This window comes from Protopterus annectens, chromosome 5.part1, assembly GCF_019279795.1.
Source record: "Protopterus annectens isolate FY-2018-M chromosome 5.part1, PAN1.0, whole genome shotgun sequence".
NCBI lineage: Eukaryota > Metazoa > Chordata > Ceratodontiformes > Protopteridae > Protopterus > Protopterus annectens.
The window spans coordinates 300,480,824-300,499,114 of NC_056736.1; positions in this window are offsets into that span (position 1 = coordinate 300,480,824).

The following is an 18,291-nucleotide window of genomic DNA, read 5'->3' on the forward strand; positions in this document are numbered from 1 at the left end:
TTAATTTGCATGCAAAATGTGTAAATAAGCCTGCATTTCCATCAACGATTGTAAAACCGCAATATTTATCTGGGATCAGTTGAGCTTGGTGTAACTGCTGTGGGAAAGTAAGACAAAAATAAATTTACTCGTAAAATAAAAGACTGCTCTAGACCGAACCATGCAGGTGGTAGCAAACAGCATACAACGAGTCTCTTCAGACCAAAACCATATAAATGGTGAACAAACAGCATACAACGAGTCTCTTCAGACCAAAACCATATAAATGGTGAACAAACAGCATACAACGAGTCTCTTCAGACCAAGGATACATGATAAATCCAATCCAGTAAGGTAAAAATAATAATAGTAATAATAAGTAATTGAAGGTATTACTGAAAATATTTATAAGGCGTGTCTTTAACTGCTTTATATTGTTATGGTCTGAAGAAGCCACTTTGGCGAAAGCGCTCACCAGATATCTGTTAATAAAAGATTTGGTTTTCCTAAAAAAGTTGTGACAGTTTTTTACCTTACTGGATTGGATTTATCGTGTATCCTTGGTCTGAAGAGACTTGTTGTATGCTGTTTGTTTACCATTTATATGGTTTTGGTCTGAAGAGACTTGTTGCATTCTGTTTGCTACCACCTGCATGGTTCGGTCTTGAGCAGTCTTTTATTTTATGATTTTATTACTTTTTTGTTCTTTGCTCAAGAGCGTATATTTTCCTGTGGTACTGACTGTTATTTGGTTCAATAATAAATTTACACTTACAAAATATTACCATGGTATGGAAATTCAACTTATTGGACAATTAATGAAAACATATTTTTGTTTCAAACTAAAGTCAATGGTATATGTCATTTATTAAAGCTGAGCATCCGTGGCAGGGTTATTTACTCAGGGAATATGTGGTGAGAGGTCAGAGAACATTTCATCCTGTGCAGATTTAGTGGCATAACATATGAGGCCACTCGAAATGATAAACACTTGTAATTTCTTTCTCATTTGTGGATCATGATGTACAGGTTTGCAGTATAAAAGCTGAACAGGACATTGATCAGATTTCATTCGTGCTTCAACATACTTATGCTGAATAGTAAATATTTAGTTTATTATTGCTCTGCAATTATATTATAAAGAGGATTTTAGTGCAAAGAATTCAGGCATGGTTTCATGGCCTTCGATTCAGGGATGACGAGTGTGTTTAATTTTGTTAAATCAAGTTTCATTATGAGTACTTATATATGTTGTTCTAGGTAAAAGTATGATGCATCAGCAGGGATCAAGACAGAGAAAAGACAATTTCAGCCCCATGGGACCTTAAGGACAGATGTAAAAGCATATTTTTGGAAAAGGGGGGCCCAAAACAAGCTGTGAGAGCAAGGTTATGTAATCAGGTGGTTAAGGACATAAATGCTTTAATGAAGAGGAACTGCACAGTGACATAGTGCAAAAAATGGACAAAAATATGTTAGGACATGTTAGAGCAAAGGCAAGATTGAATGTAATTGCCCATTGTAGTAGTGGTAGAGGACCTCCTTCACTTATTAGTTTAGCACCTGATGAGGAAAACCTGCTCTCCATACAGGAAATCACCAGGATACCGATGAGGATGGCACAGGCATAAGCAGATGTGATGTGGACACTGGAACTACCCAGCTCAGCAGCATCCACAGTTATGTTAGATTAGTGTTATGGAAGGTTAGTGCATCCAGCATGACATATTCACATTGATGCAATGACTGCAGTAGGTAACTGCTTACATATAACACAAGACAGTTACTGTCAACAGGTGAACCTGCCATTTCTGTCTATCATGAAGGTGAAGTTAGTGTGCATGTTAAGTGTCTTCAACAACCCATTACACAGGATTCAGTATAGCAATAACCCACGCCTGGGTGTGGGTAATGCTGGATTTACCCACGGTTGGCGTGGTTTGGTCCCGAGGGTGAAGCCCGAGGGACCAAACAAAGACAACCGTGGGTAAATCCAGCATTACCCACCACCAGAAGTGGGTTATTGCTATTATTAATGGCATTATTTAAGAAAAGAAATAATTACTTTTCTTAAATAATGGCATTATATAATGCCTCTTTGCTGCCCTTCCGCAGCTGTCTGGTGTTCCGCGGCAGTTCTGATGTACTGCGCATGCCTACGCAGTACATCAGAGCTGTGGGTAAAAGCAACGGAGAACGCAAGATCTCCGTTGCTTTTTACTGTCTCACTATGTTAAATGGGTTTAACATAGCGAGACAGCTTTAAAATAAGCAACGGAGATCTCCGTTGCTTATTTTAAAACTGTCTCGCTATGTTAAACTCATTTAACATAGCAAGACAGATTTAAAAAAAAAGCAACGGAGATCGCAAGATCTCCGTTGCTTTTTACACACTGTGTCGCTATGTTAAAGGAGTTTAACATAGCGAGACAGCTAAAAGCAACGGAGATCTCCGTTGCTTTTTTTAAATCTGTGTCGCTATGTTAAACTCTTTTAACATAGCGAGACAGTGTTTTATACTAACGGAAAAAGTCCGGGCGACCGGACCTTTTTCCGTTAGTATATTGAGGGATTTACAACGGGCACGCTGGTTGGGCTGGCCAATCAGCGTGCACGTTTTAGAGTAGGCATTGTATAATAGTGCATTTGATTGTCTCATGACTAATGCAATAAATGAATTACTCACAGACTCAGCAGTAGGAAGCAGTAGTTCCACTTTACCAGAACAGTTAGAAGATAGCAGCAGCAGAAGGCTTGCTGACGATAATAACACGATTATATTCATGAGACAACCAAAGAACAGTGGCATATAGTCAGCAAGTTTAATGGCACGATCACACATCCCACAGCAGTTACATAACTCTGCAGAAAGTGACACTCGATCACAAAGTCAAATAGATGTGGACATTACATTGCAGGTTGCACAGGGACAGAACCTATGTACTTTAACACCAGTATCTCCTCAGCCATAGGAACACCTTCTAGAGGACAGCACTGTTTCAAAGGTAGCAGTGTCCACTCGGGATGGCAGGTGCAGGCATATGTCACAGCTACCCCAGAAACTCAAAAAGCATTGGTTTCCCAGCACTTTAGGTTCAGTCCACTGCCACAGAGAATTAGTTTGAGATTGTCAGAGTACTGCAGGACATGCACAAGGATTTTTAGTACTGCATGGAAATAGTAGAGTGTAAGGATAATGCTATGGTCACACTCATGTGCAGTCTTGTGGCAGATTCAGCAACCATTTCTGTCTCCATGTGTACAAAACGCAGGACCTACCAGAGTCAAGTTGGAGTCAGCTGTAGCTAGGGAAGAGGATGGAATACTGCCTGGACACATAAAGTCACACTGCAAATGATATTCAGGAAAGTTCTGGAACTTGTAAGTGGGATATAACACAACAAAATTAATGCAGGCCTTATCAGCATCCATCTACACATAGCAGAACCTCTCATTTGAAGTCTTGGCCACACAGCACTGTGAGATCGGTGTGAAGGATCACACGCATCCAACGGGTGTGTCATTGCAGTAAGTCAGCATCAAGTTCGCAAGTCAGTTCTTGCTCATGATCTCAGGCACTTTCACTCACTCTGTCTTTGGGGGCATTGTGTATGATACATTTGACCTTGACCTACTGCAAGTCAAATTTAGCACTGCATGTAATGATAGCATGGTGCCTCAGATCAACATCATGTGTTTCAATACACCAATGCCACTGTTTAATATTAAAGTGAATGGAAGTAAATCAAATGTGTATATAACAGCGGTATGTGGAAGGGAATAAAAACGTTTGTGTACAATGTACTTCATCACTAAGAGGCTTTTCTTAAGCATGCATTTCAATTGACTAATGGTATTGCTTACAATACAAGAAAAAATCAAATGCAGAAAGAAAGCGGAGGGGATACATTGTGAGTTTAATATTTATCGTCATTAAGGGCTCATTTAATATTGTGAGTGTCAGATGAGTAATGCTAATGCTGGCAGTTACACAAATTGTAATGAAAAAAATGAATCCATAAAAATGGGTGTGGGGATAGGGAGAATGAAATAATATATACAATTAGCAGCCTAACACATAATGGGAAAAAATGTTTACAGGAGTAGCATTCGTCTTGCCATAAACACTAGCACATTTGCCACTTCACCCTCAGCACTACACAAATAATAACTGCTACAAATTCCGAAGACAAAATGGGTTGTGTCTATAACAGAATTAATTAATGTGATGTGCAGTACCATACTATAAAAATATTTCTTATTCATTATGACAAAAACTGTAGAAATATATGTGAAATATGTGAAACAAAGAAATGTCATCTATTTTCCTTTCCTGTGCATGGTATCAACTCATGAAAAATTCAAGTTGGAATACAGTAGCTGTACATCTTTAAATACATAAAATTTCTTTCACCAATTCAGTCCAGTGCTGGAATATCAATTTTAAATTACTAAACATTATACCAGAAGCAGTTTGTGCATACTTTGAGTCCCTAAAAACACATTCTTCAAAACTGCAAAATGTATGTATTTATTCTATTTGATATTTGATTACAGGGGAAGTCCGAATGGTCATAAATTCCATTTTTAGGGGAGGCCTGGGGAGAAAAGCTCAATAAGTCAAAATACTAATTGCATACATATGATCTTAGAAATGTACAAGTCGTGAAAGAAAATTACAATAAATTATACAAATGAGATCAATAGAAGGAAAAAAATATATGATTACAACAGAGACAGGCAAAAATGCATTCATATATATGTGTGTGTGTGTGTGTGTGTGTGTGTGTGTGTGTGTGTGTGTGTGTGTGTGTGTGTGTGTGTGTGTGTGTGTGTGTGTGTGTGTGTGTGTGTGTGTGTGTGTGTGTGTGTGTGTGTGTATGTGTGTATGTGTGCGTGTGTGTGTGTGTCTGTATGTGTGTGTGTGTGTGTGTGTATATATATATATATATATATATATATATATATATATATATATATATATATACAGTATGGTTTCATGCCAGGAAAGAGCACTACAGATGCGATGTTTGCTCTGAGAGTGTTGATGGAGAAGTACAGAGAAGGTCAGAAGGAGTTGCATTGTGTTTTTGTAGACTTAGAGAAAGCATATGACAGGGTGCCTAGAGAGGAGTTGTGGTATTGTATAAGGGCACTGCCAGATGTCGATTCAACATGTTGATTATGCACTGTCATGAATCACACATTTCCTGGTAGTTGATTCCAGTTGTGGTACTGCTTCCCCCATGGACCTGATGTGGCCTGAATGGCAACATAGGTGCCATTTAACTCACCAACTACCTCAGCAAAGTGTGCCATCCCATAAAAGGCATGCATGGCTTGAGATTGGTCTTGCGGTGACACCATTAAACAGATATGCTGATACACATGTTCCAAGAGTATAGCAAGGAATTGTTGAAGTATCTTAAAGGCAGAAGCCTAACAAATGCCCAAAGTGTCCCCAGCCTCTCTCTGGAAGGTCCTAGTGGCAAGCATTGTGAAGACTATACATACGTTAGTATCTTGAAATATAGGGAGGCCACCCCTCGCCCCCTCCAGTTCCCATCTGTGGGACATTCATTCTTACTAAAGCCATTAAAATATCCCTGTGCACTTTAAACCTGTCAAATATTTCATGACTATCAAAATTCTAATGAGTTATTCTTTGCCCCATATCCTCACCCTCTTCGCCAACAAGCACCATTGGGTGCAGGTAGTTTCGGCTCTACCAAGACATGTAGCTCACAACAGGAAATAGATAGGCTGGCAGCAATGACAAACATCTTTGCCAAATGCAAGCAGAAAGAAAAGATTTGATTTTGACTTTTATAACACATCTGTTTTTAGCACAGAAACTCATCAAAAATTGACTATGAATCACAAATGCGGGGGAAGGGGGACTGTTAACATAAAACTTTCCACAGCACTTCTCATTAATTGTTCATTTACATGAGTTTATTCAAGGTTATTGTGAGTGACTGTAAATAGCTTTGGTTGCACTAATGCTTGGACAGTGCATATTCCCATTACACATACGAGTAATGACTATGATTACCACCATAAATCAGAGGCTGAAAATCATAGTACTTTGCCCAAATCATAGTATTTAAGAAATATGCTGATTTTGGACATTAGGACATCAACTAACCTATGTAAGTCTATAGCATTCTTTCCTCTGAGTATGCCCAGTTGACAGATGAAAAAATCTCAAGAACACTGACATATTTCTAGGACAGGAACGAAAACAAAATCTTGGCAGTGAATTGAAAAAGACATGAGCTTTATAACTGCAGTAACTTCAGAGAAGATATATTTTATTTATAAACTGGTGGCTTCCTATCACTCATGCTGACACCAATCCTTTCATTAGCTCTGCCCAAGAATCTCTTAGCAAGATGGCCATTTGGTATCCTAGTTAAAAAAAAAGAAATCAATGCTTGTCAGCAGAAAACAGAAGACAAATGAAAATACTAGATTTTAGACCTTGGTAATGAAACACACTTGTGTGACACTTGATGGAAATTAGAATTTCCTAATGTTAAAAATTGAGTGTTGTATGCATAATCATTTTTGAACAGGCTAAGTAAAATGTTAGGACTGCTAGATTAATAACTGAATAACGCCAAAGGAAAATGCAAATAACAGCCTGTTACAAATATTCCATTGTCTGCTTTCTAAAAAGTTAGTATTTTTTTCTGCCGGGTAGTTTCATATGGCTTAATTGTTTGTCCATATCAGAATATGTCAATGTCTGACACTTCCACATATCAGATATTTCATCCTATACATTACATATCCTGCCAGACACCTAATAGATGTTTTCTTCACAATGCTGTGATGTGCAAAACATTTCTGTCTTTTTTCTAGTTACAGAATCAAAGCTTTCCCTGCACAATATAATACTAATACTCAAGAAAGTTACATGGACATGGTTCCAATATAACACACCGATTATGCTTCATTATTGTTATGTTAAAAGTTTAAATGCTATGAAAGTAAGAACACAACTAAGGCTGTGACTAATTAAAACCAGCTACGTAACCATGTGCCATATAATGCTCTCTATACAAAATTTTAACATGGAGCCATTAACTCTTTTGCATCAATACTAGACAGTAATAATAAATCAGATCCAGCATCAGACATTTTTACAAAAAAGCTATAACTGCGTATATTTCTCTTTCTTTCCCTCTCACTTTCTGTATGACCTTGGCCATCTTGATCAGAAATCTACAAGCACATTGTTAGTCAATATATCTGAGGTTGCCTGTACCTCCTGATATTGGATATTATAGCAATTTATACGTTTTTATGAGCATTGCTAATAATACATCTATATTTTTAAATGTAGTTTCCTGTTACATTTACACATGTATAGATCTTTTCATATTAGTAATATATTGCTTTCTGTAATTAAGCCTCATTTATACCTAAATGCATAAACATTAGTATACTTTATATAGCAGTGAGGAGGATGCAATGCAAACTTTAAGTGTATTGGATACATTAAAATAGTGCACCACGTAGATGTTTGTTGAAGTCAGTTTATGACAGGCTTTTCAAATTTAGTATATAGTCTGTGGTAATACAGTGAAATAAATGCTGAAACTTCTGCTATATTCAAGTTAAGTAATGCAACATGTATACACTTTAAACATGCCATTCATCAAACACTACAGTGCAAAATTTTGTATCCACAACAATGGCTGCAAGGGTGTTTAACAGTTAATAATTACTGTTCCATGACAAGCACCTCCAACTTGACAGTGTAAATATTTATCAAAAATTACTCTTTGGCATTCAGTAAACAAGTCTTTTTATGAGAAATTTCTTAAAATTATGATTTTAGTGTCTGCAATGCATGATTAGATACTTAAATTAAAGACAAATGAGTACTGAAATGCCTTTCTGGTATTCTAAACATCTAGATATTGCAGTTTCACATTAAAACAGGCTTGTAATAGCAGACTATAAAAAACAACTAAGGATGGTTTTATCAGCTAACTCCCCCAGTTTGTGATGTCATTGTCAAACGCTCTCAGCCGTATACTTCATGTTACATTCCAGTAATGCAGAATAGTAAAACATTCTGGCTATCAGTTCAAATGTCAGTTGAACAAAGCATATGAAATCTGAATAAAAACATACAATGACTATAATTCACAAGATGTTATTCTAGGCACAGTGTGAATCAGTAATTCTCTGTACAGCATTTTTGTTAGCAGCATTCATGGATCAATAAGCTTTGATCTGTAAAAGGCTTTTAAGGAGCTAATAGTGGTTTCTGGATTAAACAAAGCATTTACTTCTGTACCACATATACGGAACAAAAATATTCTAAGTGAGGTCCCATTGAGTTATTTAATGATTATTAACAGAAGGGTTTTGGTAAGATTTCTTTCACATCAGATCATATTAGTCTGTTTCATCAAAATAAGCAGTCCACATATAAGCTTCATATTTATGCTATGGTCAATCAAAAACACATATAGCTAAGACTCCTCGAGAGTGCAGTATCTCCTTTTCAGTGTCAGGGGATCATTAGCATTAATGAGAAGAAACATGACATGTCGTATGACCAAGACAACAAAAGAGACCCTTTGCACTGTCAGATACTTGAACCATAATAAATATATGACGCAATGTGTTTACAATGCTGAGATATGAAATTCTTCAGGAGTACGCACAAGGCAAGCTTAAATAACAACTGTCAGAGCAACAATACCACTTTCATGATAACATGTTGTCACAGCTATACCAGTTTATCTATTTGTTGCCTGTGCCCGATGTGTGCTCTATTGACATGCTCATCAGATGACAGAGGAACACAGATGCCAGTGTCTTCTTCATTTGACATATGACTGCTATTATTGCATGATGCTTTAATGCAAAAGACAACTACTTCATTGCTTCACTTGATAATATTTGCTTTCACCAGAGGTGAGGAGCAACACATTATTAAATGTGCACGTATAATAAGGTTATCTGTAATACTTTCCCAGCATCTAATAGGTTACCAGTATCAAGGGTTATTGCAATTTTGTCCATGCTATTTCATTGGTAGCAACTATGCTTTGATTGCTGTCACTTTCCTGTTTTTTTTTGAGGGGGGGGGGGTCAAACTAAAAATCATGTGTCATTCTGAAAAAGAGAGTTTGGGTGACTCAGAAAGATAATAAGTGTGATTCAGATGTTTTGCTGCCAGGATAGGATTGCAATGCAGGTGTGGCATATTCTATAAAGTCAAGGAGATTGATGTTGCCGTCCTTGTTTAGCTGAGGTAGAATGTAATTTGAACTACACTGTGCAGTTTCAATCTACAGGCTATACCTAGACATTATTTTGAGTATCGGATTATATAAACAGAGCATACATTCTCAGAATCCATCACAGTGAGGCTTTCTTTAAATACAGAGAAGTCTTTGATCCTCCCCCATATACTAGAAAGGTATTGTGGTCTACCACATACAAAAATAGGTAAATGAAAATGCTGCAGCTGTTCATAAGCAGCACTTCCCTCCACATAAACATCTTCATGATGAAAACACAAAATTCACTTCCAAATAATCATAGTCTAGTTTAGTGAAATATTCTTTTAATGACTGGGGATCACACACCCATTCACCATTATTTCTGCATTTAGCCTCATCCCAAATAAAATTAATACTAAGTGTGCAATGGTTTAAGTACACATTTGTACACCTGCTTGGTCCTACCTCTTGACAGACTTTGGCATCCCAAGAGAGGCTACTTTACCTTTTTATAAGTATTTTTCAAGAGAAAGTTTTAAACTGTCTCCTAAATAAGTGCAGTAGCAAAGGTGATTGAGATGTTTCTGAACAGAAGGCAGGTTAAAAGATAAAACCTGGTTCAAGCAAATTATTTTATTGTTCAAATTTATGTGAATTTATATTTGTTTAGCATAACAGAAATTCCGACCTATGACTATGCATGTAGTTAGTATGTAGCAGCTAGTTCACCGCTTTGTCTTTATAGCATTTGTTCTTGTTCTAATATATTTTACTCTATGCTTGTTGCTGCCATTTGGCCTCAGTTAAGCATAAAAATAGCCCAGTGTTTAGGGCCAGTTCTTTTACTCATTTTATTTATTTATTTATTTGTTTGTTTGTTTGTTTGTTTGTTTGTTTGTTTGTTTATCCTTTCCTGGCCAGGTTAGTTCCACTAGGCTAGTGGTCTCTTTTCAGAGGAGACCTAAGTTTGTATTTATACTACTAAGGGATACTTGGCCAGGGTATCAGGGAACTTTCCCTTTTCATTATGGCACTTGCAGTATGTACATTTAACTTGTATGTGAGTATATTCTGCTCTCAGTACAGTGGCAGCTGGGAGGATGGTGCTCATCATGCCAGTTAGCAGGACGGGAGTTGAGGCGAATGTTGAGTCCATGGAGATGAGCTAAAAGGGTTTGGAGAGTATATCTGAGAAAAAAAAAGAAAAGGCAGAAGATAAGTTGAGGATATAACAAGTTATTTCAAAGAAATTTGTTTAATAGCATATATACTCTGTGGCATATCGTCTACTCAGAGGCGATCTCTGCTTAACATACAAGGTCATATCAAACCCTAAGCTGTTGGACATGCTCCACGTAAAGAAATCCCAATCCCTCAGAGCCACACGTTCCAGGGATCTAAACCTTGTCATCACAATGAACAAAACATGCTGAAGGGATAGGCTCCTGACCCAGAGACACCCCAGAATCTGGAATTGACTGCCCATACATGTCAAGCAAAGCGCCTCCTTGGCCCTCTTCAAAAGGAACCTTAACGATTGGATGGGAGATAGGAAATTCACCCCGGGGATCATGTCAGTTGCCCTGCTAGACAGGGATCCAGGGAAGTAAATATTGTGGGAAGAAATATCCAGGGAATTGTTATGGCTAGGCTTGCATAGGCCTTAGGGCCGATAGCCTAGTACCAACCTATGAACCTATGAACCTATAAGAGAAGAGAAACGGTTGCATAAAGATGTTGTGGTTATAAACCTGCAGTGAGAAGGGCTGTGGGATGATTTATTGATGGACCTAATGGAGGAAAATGAACCAGAGAGTGGAAAAGATTTATCATAGGGAGAGATCATGGAGAAGATTAAAAAAAAGAAGAGGTGGAAGAGATAAATAAGGAAATTTTGCAGAAGAAGCAAAGGAGAAGAGAAAAGGAAAAACAGACATAGTAGGAAGATGGAAGAAACAGCAAAAAAGAAGTGTGTTGTGCTTACACAGAGTAAGGAAGAGAAGGAGATGGACAGATATGAAATATGGAGCACAGTGATTCTGCCTTGGGGAATCAAGGCACAAGAGGGAAGAGTGTTTATTCTGATAAAAAAGAGACAAACTGTGACATTTTGTACACTGCTGCAGGACTCAAAACTTTGTAGGGGAATATGATAAAAGAAAATACGCACACACACACACACACACACACACACACACACACACACACACACACACATATATATATATATATATATATATATATATATATATATATATATATATATTATCCCTAATACTTTATCATTAAGACTTTTTATTGTGAAAAAAAAAAGAAAGCATGTATATACTTTTGAACAGAGACTGACAGAAGAACTTTTGCAAAGAATTTAAAAACATTTCAAAAGTATTAAATAACAGAGGACTATGAACTGGAGGATGGAATTATAATATTATTTTGAAAACAGAAAATGATAGAATTATACATATTCCAAGCATGATTAATGCTGAAGAAAATAGAGCTGTTGTAAAGTATTAGCGATTATTGCAATATATTTTTTTACGTGTTTTTGTGGGAAAGAAGGACATTTTGTGTATAGCTATTATAAAAAGACATGTTTTGTATGTGGAGAGTTTGGACATGATACTAATAAATGTGAAGTGAAATGCAATAAATGTAAACGGACAGGATATTTATGGGTAAATTGTGTAAAAGAACAAAAAGAAAAAAAATTGGTAAGAAGAAAATGCAAATGATAATGAAAAAAAAAAAAACAGGAAGAGCAACAAGATGATTGCGCAGAAAACAGGAATAATGATATACAAATACAGATAAAGAATGAGGAGAAGGTGAATTAGACATTGAGTCAGAAGTTAGTGATGGGAAGGTATTGATTGGAAGGTAGTTATAAAAAAATATATATATTGGAAAAGAGCAAAGGATAGAAAAAGGACATTTCCAGTACTAGGATTAAAAGTGAAAAAGAAAGGAAATTAATAAAACTACATCATTTCATACAGATTAAGAAGAAGAAAATCAAATAATCTTAGAACTTTATTCAGTGAATGTGAATAGTATAACAAGTTTAGTAAGAAGAATCGGAGTATTATAGCGGTATAATAAATGTGAAGTAGATATTATAATACTAGATGTTAGAGGTTTAACAAAGAAAGATTGCAAACTAAAAACCTATAATGAGGAGATATCATTTGGAATTTGAGAGGAGAAACTTGTTCATAAATAGCAGTACTGTATAGTGCAGCAATTTTGATATTAAATATTAGATTTTACTTTAAAAAAGCTGCTCAAGTCACGTTTCCGCTGCCTTGACATATCTGGTGGAGGTCTGCAGTACTCTCCCACCAAATGTGCTCAGACATTCATAGTATGTACCATGCTACACAATATGATCATGTGGAAACAGCTGCAGAAGGACCATCACAAGGAAGGGGCACACAGACCCCTATCATTGCCAAGGTCCCCACAGACACAGGCGGATGCGGTGGAGGAACCCCCCTGAGCCTGCCCCTGTAGGCAGATGTAGGAGTGCCCAGTATGCCCTGGCCTTGGCAAAGAGGTAAAGCATAGCACATGCACTGACACCCTAGGGACCCAGGGACTGACACCTCTCACCAACTTGCACACACAGTAAAATGTATGCCACATACATCACACTACCTGTACCTTACCATGTATAGGCTGTGTACTGCATGCATCAGACAGAATCAGCCCTCAAGTGCCGCCCTCACAACTGCCACAGGCACAAGGTAAGTAATTATTCTTAACAATAAATGAATAAATGAATGGAGTAGTACATTTTGGAAGCATATCTAAGGTATCGCTGCATATATACAAGGGAATGGGGTGGCCTACCAGGATAGCAGCAGACAACTGACAGCTATGTGGGACACCAGGAAATGTCTGCCCAATATTGGCTTACCCAGAGTATGCAGTAGTCCTCTAGATGACAAAACTCACTGCAGTGTATGTGGGGGACTAACAAACTGGGGGTCATAGGTCACATGCATGGATGTCAATGTTGAGGTCCCATACTCACCCTTCAGCCTCTCCCAGCAAGTCAGAAGTAGAAAACCATAAGAAATTCTGGCATATGCCCATAAATTGGGAGAAAGATGAAATAGTCCTCTTATAGAATTACACAGTGATATCACAGCAGGTCTTGCAGTTGCATTAATTCTGTGAAGCATAAGAAGTCTGAAACTCAAATGTCTGCCATTACATTCTAATCCTCAGTCTTTAGTGATATGCCAGAATTCTCCCAAGACAGGCACAACACTATGCTAAATGGAACCAAAATGTGAAGCCAACATCTGCACAGTCTGTGCAAATGTGTACAGTTGGCAGGTATGCCCCCCAACACACCTGTATTCCCATAGAAATGCAGTAACATTTATGTTTGTAGGGAAATAGCAGCAGAGCACACATTCCCAGGGCTGTCCCATTCAACTTGATAACTTGTTGCATGTCGACAATATGCAGGGGTCAATGTGCTATGTATATGAGTGATTAATACTGTCAGGAAGTGGGCAGCACTTACTCTTGGCTGTTGTGGCTTAGTGGCCTAGGTACAGTACTGTGGTTGACAGGGTCCATGTTCCAAGACTTTCTGTGCCAACTATTTTGCATGTCCAGAAGTCAGTATCCATTACTGCAGGAAAGCTGGACAAGTAAGGGACAGGGGGCTACACATATGGACAGTACACAGCTCGGAGTAACCTACACAGTGCCTAGAAAGGACAGCAGGTACCTGAAAGTCAGTGTACTGCCAGGTTATAAATGGCTGCCACCTTACTGTGTCAGCACTGACAAAAAGTCACTGGCCACCATCCATACCCCTGGAATGACAGGCTGTCACAGAAGGTCTAAAGTATGCCTTCTACATCTGTTCTGCTTGTCCTAACATTGCATTTGTCTGCCAAACTATATGCAAAACAAGAAAGGTTCATGTCAAAACATCAATGGCAGACAGTGGAGAAGCAGACATTATACCCATAAGAAAAAGCATGCAAATACCAAACCGGTCTCCCAACTGTCTATGTTTGGCAGATAATTATTAACACCCTGTCGCCATGTGTGGGCCTGTGTCTGACTGTCATATATGGGACTGTCCAGATGTCAGTCTGTGATGGTTTGACAGTTAGGGCCAAAATGTAGCCTCATAATAACATAGCAACACAAACCATCTGAGGACCACAGCAGATGTGGTGGTGCAATGATGGACAATCTGCTAAATAGATACACTCAGAGGTGTGAAGTCCATAACCCTGTGTATGATGACATGACATCTACCCCACTTGCACCAGAAATACAAATACATAACAGCAGCCACTGGAGGCAAAGCCTGTGACTGGACTACAGAAGGACAAAGAGACACACATAAGGGGAAGGGGAACCACTGGCTAGGCGAATGGAGAATGTGCACAATAGAACAAATTGTGCAGTAACCTAGGTCCCTTGGCCCTGCAGTGTATGGAGTCAGTAAACATCACCCACTACTGCACAACACACACCCACATAAGTGAAGGTCCTCAACAAAATAAAAACCCAAACACAGGACATCTCAGAGGCAAAAACATATGAGAACTCCACAAACTTACACACCACAGACCATCCATAGTTGACACACCATTGTCTTGCAACCACTAAGGTCATATTACTCATAGGAGACTCCATTATGAGATACATAGATGTGCCTCTCACTGGGCTAGAAAAGGAGAAAGTCATGCTTACTTGTTTTTCAGGTGCCAAAATCCACCATATCACACATGCACTCAAGTCATTCTACAACAGGTACTGTTAGGACTCTGTCCTAGTCCATGGTGGTGTGAGTGACATCAGATGTTCCTCCCTGGCCTATAAGAAGACAGACATGATTCAGCTTGCTGAATATGTGTCCCATGCAGGTATGTCCATAGCATTAAGCAGCATTCTGCTGTCACCCAGAATGATGGCTCAATACAAACAGAAAATGATTGTCAGTAACAATTGGCTTACTTACTGGTGTCATCCCAGGGGGATCCACTGCCTGGCAGCCTAGGAACATATGATCAACAGAGCATGCAACTTTGCTAGAGATGGCCTGCATATGTCTCACTTGGCCTTCAGGCCTCTGGCAAAGGCCCTTGCCTCCCTTATAATGCCTTTTTAGGGAAAGTCATGGGGTCTATACTACCAACATAAATGCAAATTAAAGGCCATGCCACTAAACGTTAGGTGTCTAAACAGGAAAATGCACTCATTGCAAGCATTCGTAACCTTGGAAGATGGTCACATTTGTGCACTCACAGAAACTTGGGCCACAGCTGTGGAGAACACCCATCCTTACCTGATCACTCATCCTATCACACAGCCAGACCCCAAAATGTGGGCAGCAAAGCCAAAGGAGGTGGAGTATAGGTTCATAGGTTCATAGGTAGGTACGAGGCTAGGGCCTATATAAGCCTAGCCAAATGGTACCTTGGCTTTCGCCACCGAAGAAAATTATTTTCCTGTGCACCTGTCGAGCAGAGCCACAGAAGAGATCCTCGGTGCGAATTTCCTATCTCCCATCCAATCATCAAGATTTTTCTTGAAGAGTGTTAATGAGGAGCTTTGTCTGATATGGATAGGTAGTTTGTTTCAGAGTATGGGAAGTCTCTGGGGCAGGAATCTATCCCTCCATCATGTTCTGTTTATCGTGGTGACAAGGTTTAGGTCCCTAGAGCATGTAGCTCAGAGGGATTGGGATTTCTTTAAATGGAGCATGTCCAACAGCTCTGGGTTTGACACAGCTTTGCATGTTAGGCAGAGATTGCGTCTGAGTAGACGATATGCAATGGAGTAAAGCTGGAGTTTTTTGAGACGGTCTGCATAGGGCATCTGTTTGAGGCCAGTAATCTTCTTTGTGAGGCATTTCTGTGGCTTTTCCAGTTGTTGTAGATGTCATGTAAGGCACATACCAAAAGGGGCATTGTCATACCTCTCAAGTGTACCTCAGTACGAGGAACATACCTCATTTGGGGTCTTAAAAAGTTCATGTTCCTCGAAGTTCCTCAAAGTTCCACATTGAAAGAGTCTGTCACACATTCAGTGTTAGGGATTTCTTTAAGTGAAATCCATGGTAAATAGAAACTAATCATATTAATTCATTAATGGATCTTCTTCATAAGTAAAGCCAGCATATTTTAACCATCCTATGACCTTCCTAGATGAAGTTGTTAGTAAGCCATTAGTATGTGTTCCACATTTTGCTCATTTGTTCCACATTATGAAGGCGAGTGTTCCTCATTTTGGAGATGGAAGGTTGAGAGCTATGGGCATTGTACTGAGTGATAAGTAGAGGGGAACAATGACCTCTTTTTTCCTGGATGAGAAACCTTTTGTGATGAGGTGTGCCACATAGAAGAATTTCCTGACTACTATGGCGATGTGATTATCAAAGGAGAGACTACTGTCCACCTATGTCCCAAGGTCTCTTATCACACTTTCGGTGTTAAGTAGACTACTGCCTATGTGGTAGTACATGGGTACAGAGCTTTTACCAAAAGGGACGACAATGCACTTTTTGGCATTGAGCTTGAGGCCATGGCTTTGACACCAGGCATCCGTCTCAGTGAGGCCCTTTTGTAGGATGTCCACATCGTTAGGAGTTTTGATTATGGCTCATAGTTTTCAGTAATCTGTGAACTTTGTTAGCCAATGACCTTCTGTGTTAGTCTGTACATCAGAGAAGTAGATACCCAAACAGGAGAGGACCCAGGACTGAATCCTGTGGTACTCCACTTGTCACTGGTCTGAAGTTGAATTTAGAGTCTGCTACTTTCACAGTGTGGGTTCTATCAGTGAGCAAGTTGGCAAACCATCTTGTGACATAGGGATTTATACCTAGTTTAGTGAGTTTATCTATAATTCCAGAGTGGGGGATGGTGTTGAAATCCTTGGCGAGATCTAGATAAACTGTGTGAACCACATTACCCTCATCTACAGCTTTGGTGACTGTTTCAAAGAAGTCTATCAAGTTTAGGAGACATAATCTGCCTTTTACAAACCCAAACTGGGTAGGGTCCAGAGTTTGGAGATTAACAATGTCATTGTTCATAAGTTCCATGATGATACGTTCCATAGCCTTGCTGACCAGTCTCTTCAGGCTAATGGGGTGGTAGTTCCCGGGGTCTGTGGTGGCTCCCTCTTTGTGGAGTGGGTAATCGTTGCTGTGCACCATTCAGTGGGCACCCTCTGAAATTGTTACAGAAAAGGTATTGTGAATAGTCACAGTCTGTCATCCTGACGAATGTATCAGACCTGTTTGGCATAGGCATCAGCTTCTCTTTTGTAGGTAATTCTCATGAAGAGGTGATGGCCTGTGTACCAATCTCTTGCTCCCATTTGCTAATTCCATCCAGAACAGCTGGGTTGCCTTCCTATTAGCCAATGTCATGGCAACTCAGTGCTATAATTAAGGCCTTCATGTGGTCCTTGTCCCTTTTCCTGGCCTGTGAAGAGGACATTATGAAGGTGTGGCAACTACAGCATCACAGAGGGTAGGTGGAAATACTGCCCATTGTTTGGATTGATGTGTTGTGTTCACAGTTTTGCATGCTATGTCTGCACACCTCTCAAGCTGTTAGCACAGGAAATGTGGACACAGCATAACAAAATGTGTGGACGAAGGTTCACAAATAGGGAGGGATTAGAAATATTGGTGTCATAACCTTAGAGAATTACTAGAGTAGCAGTGTTTGTTTTGCCATTCAGTTTCTGAGTGATTTGAAATCTGACACTCAAATGTGTATTAGTATTTAGTGACCTCCATCCTGATATCATCTGAGTGATGTAGCAGAATACCACAACTGTTATGAGGAACTGGCTATAAGTATAAACCATAACCCCAGACATTCTATGGAAATTTGTACAGTCACATGTGACACTTGCAGCATTTATTGTTCTGTGTACTGGTTCTGTGTCTGTGTCAGAGGCCCAAGTACACTATGAATTTGGCCACTATATGTCAGAGGACTGTGCGACTGGCTATCAGGATGTGTTCATATAACTCAGTTGCTGTACTCAAGAGGTCAATTGGCCT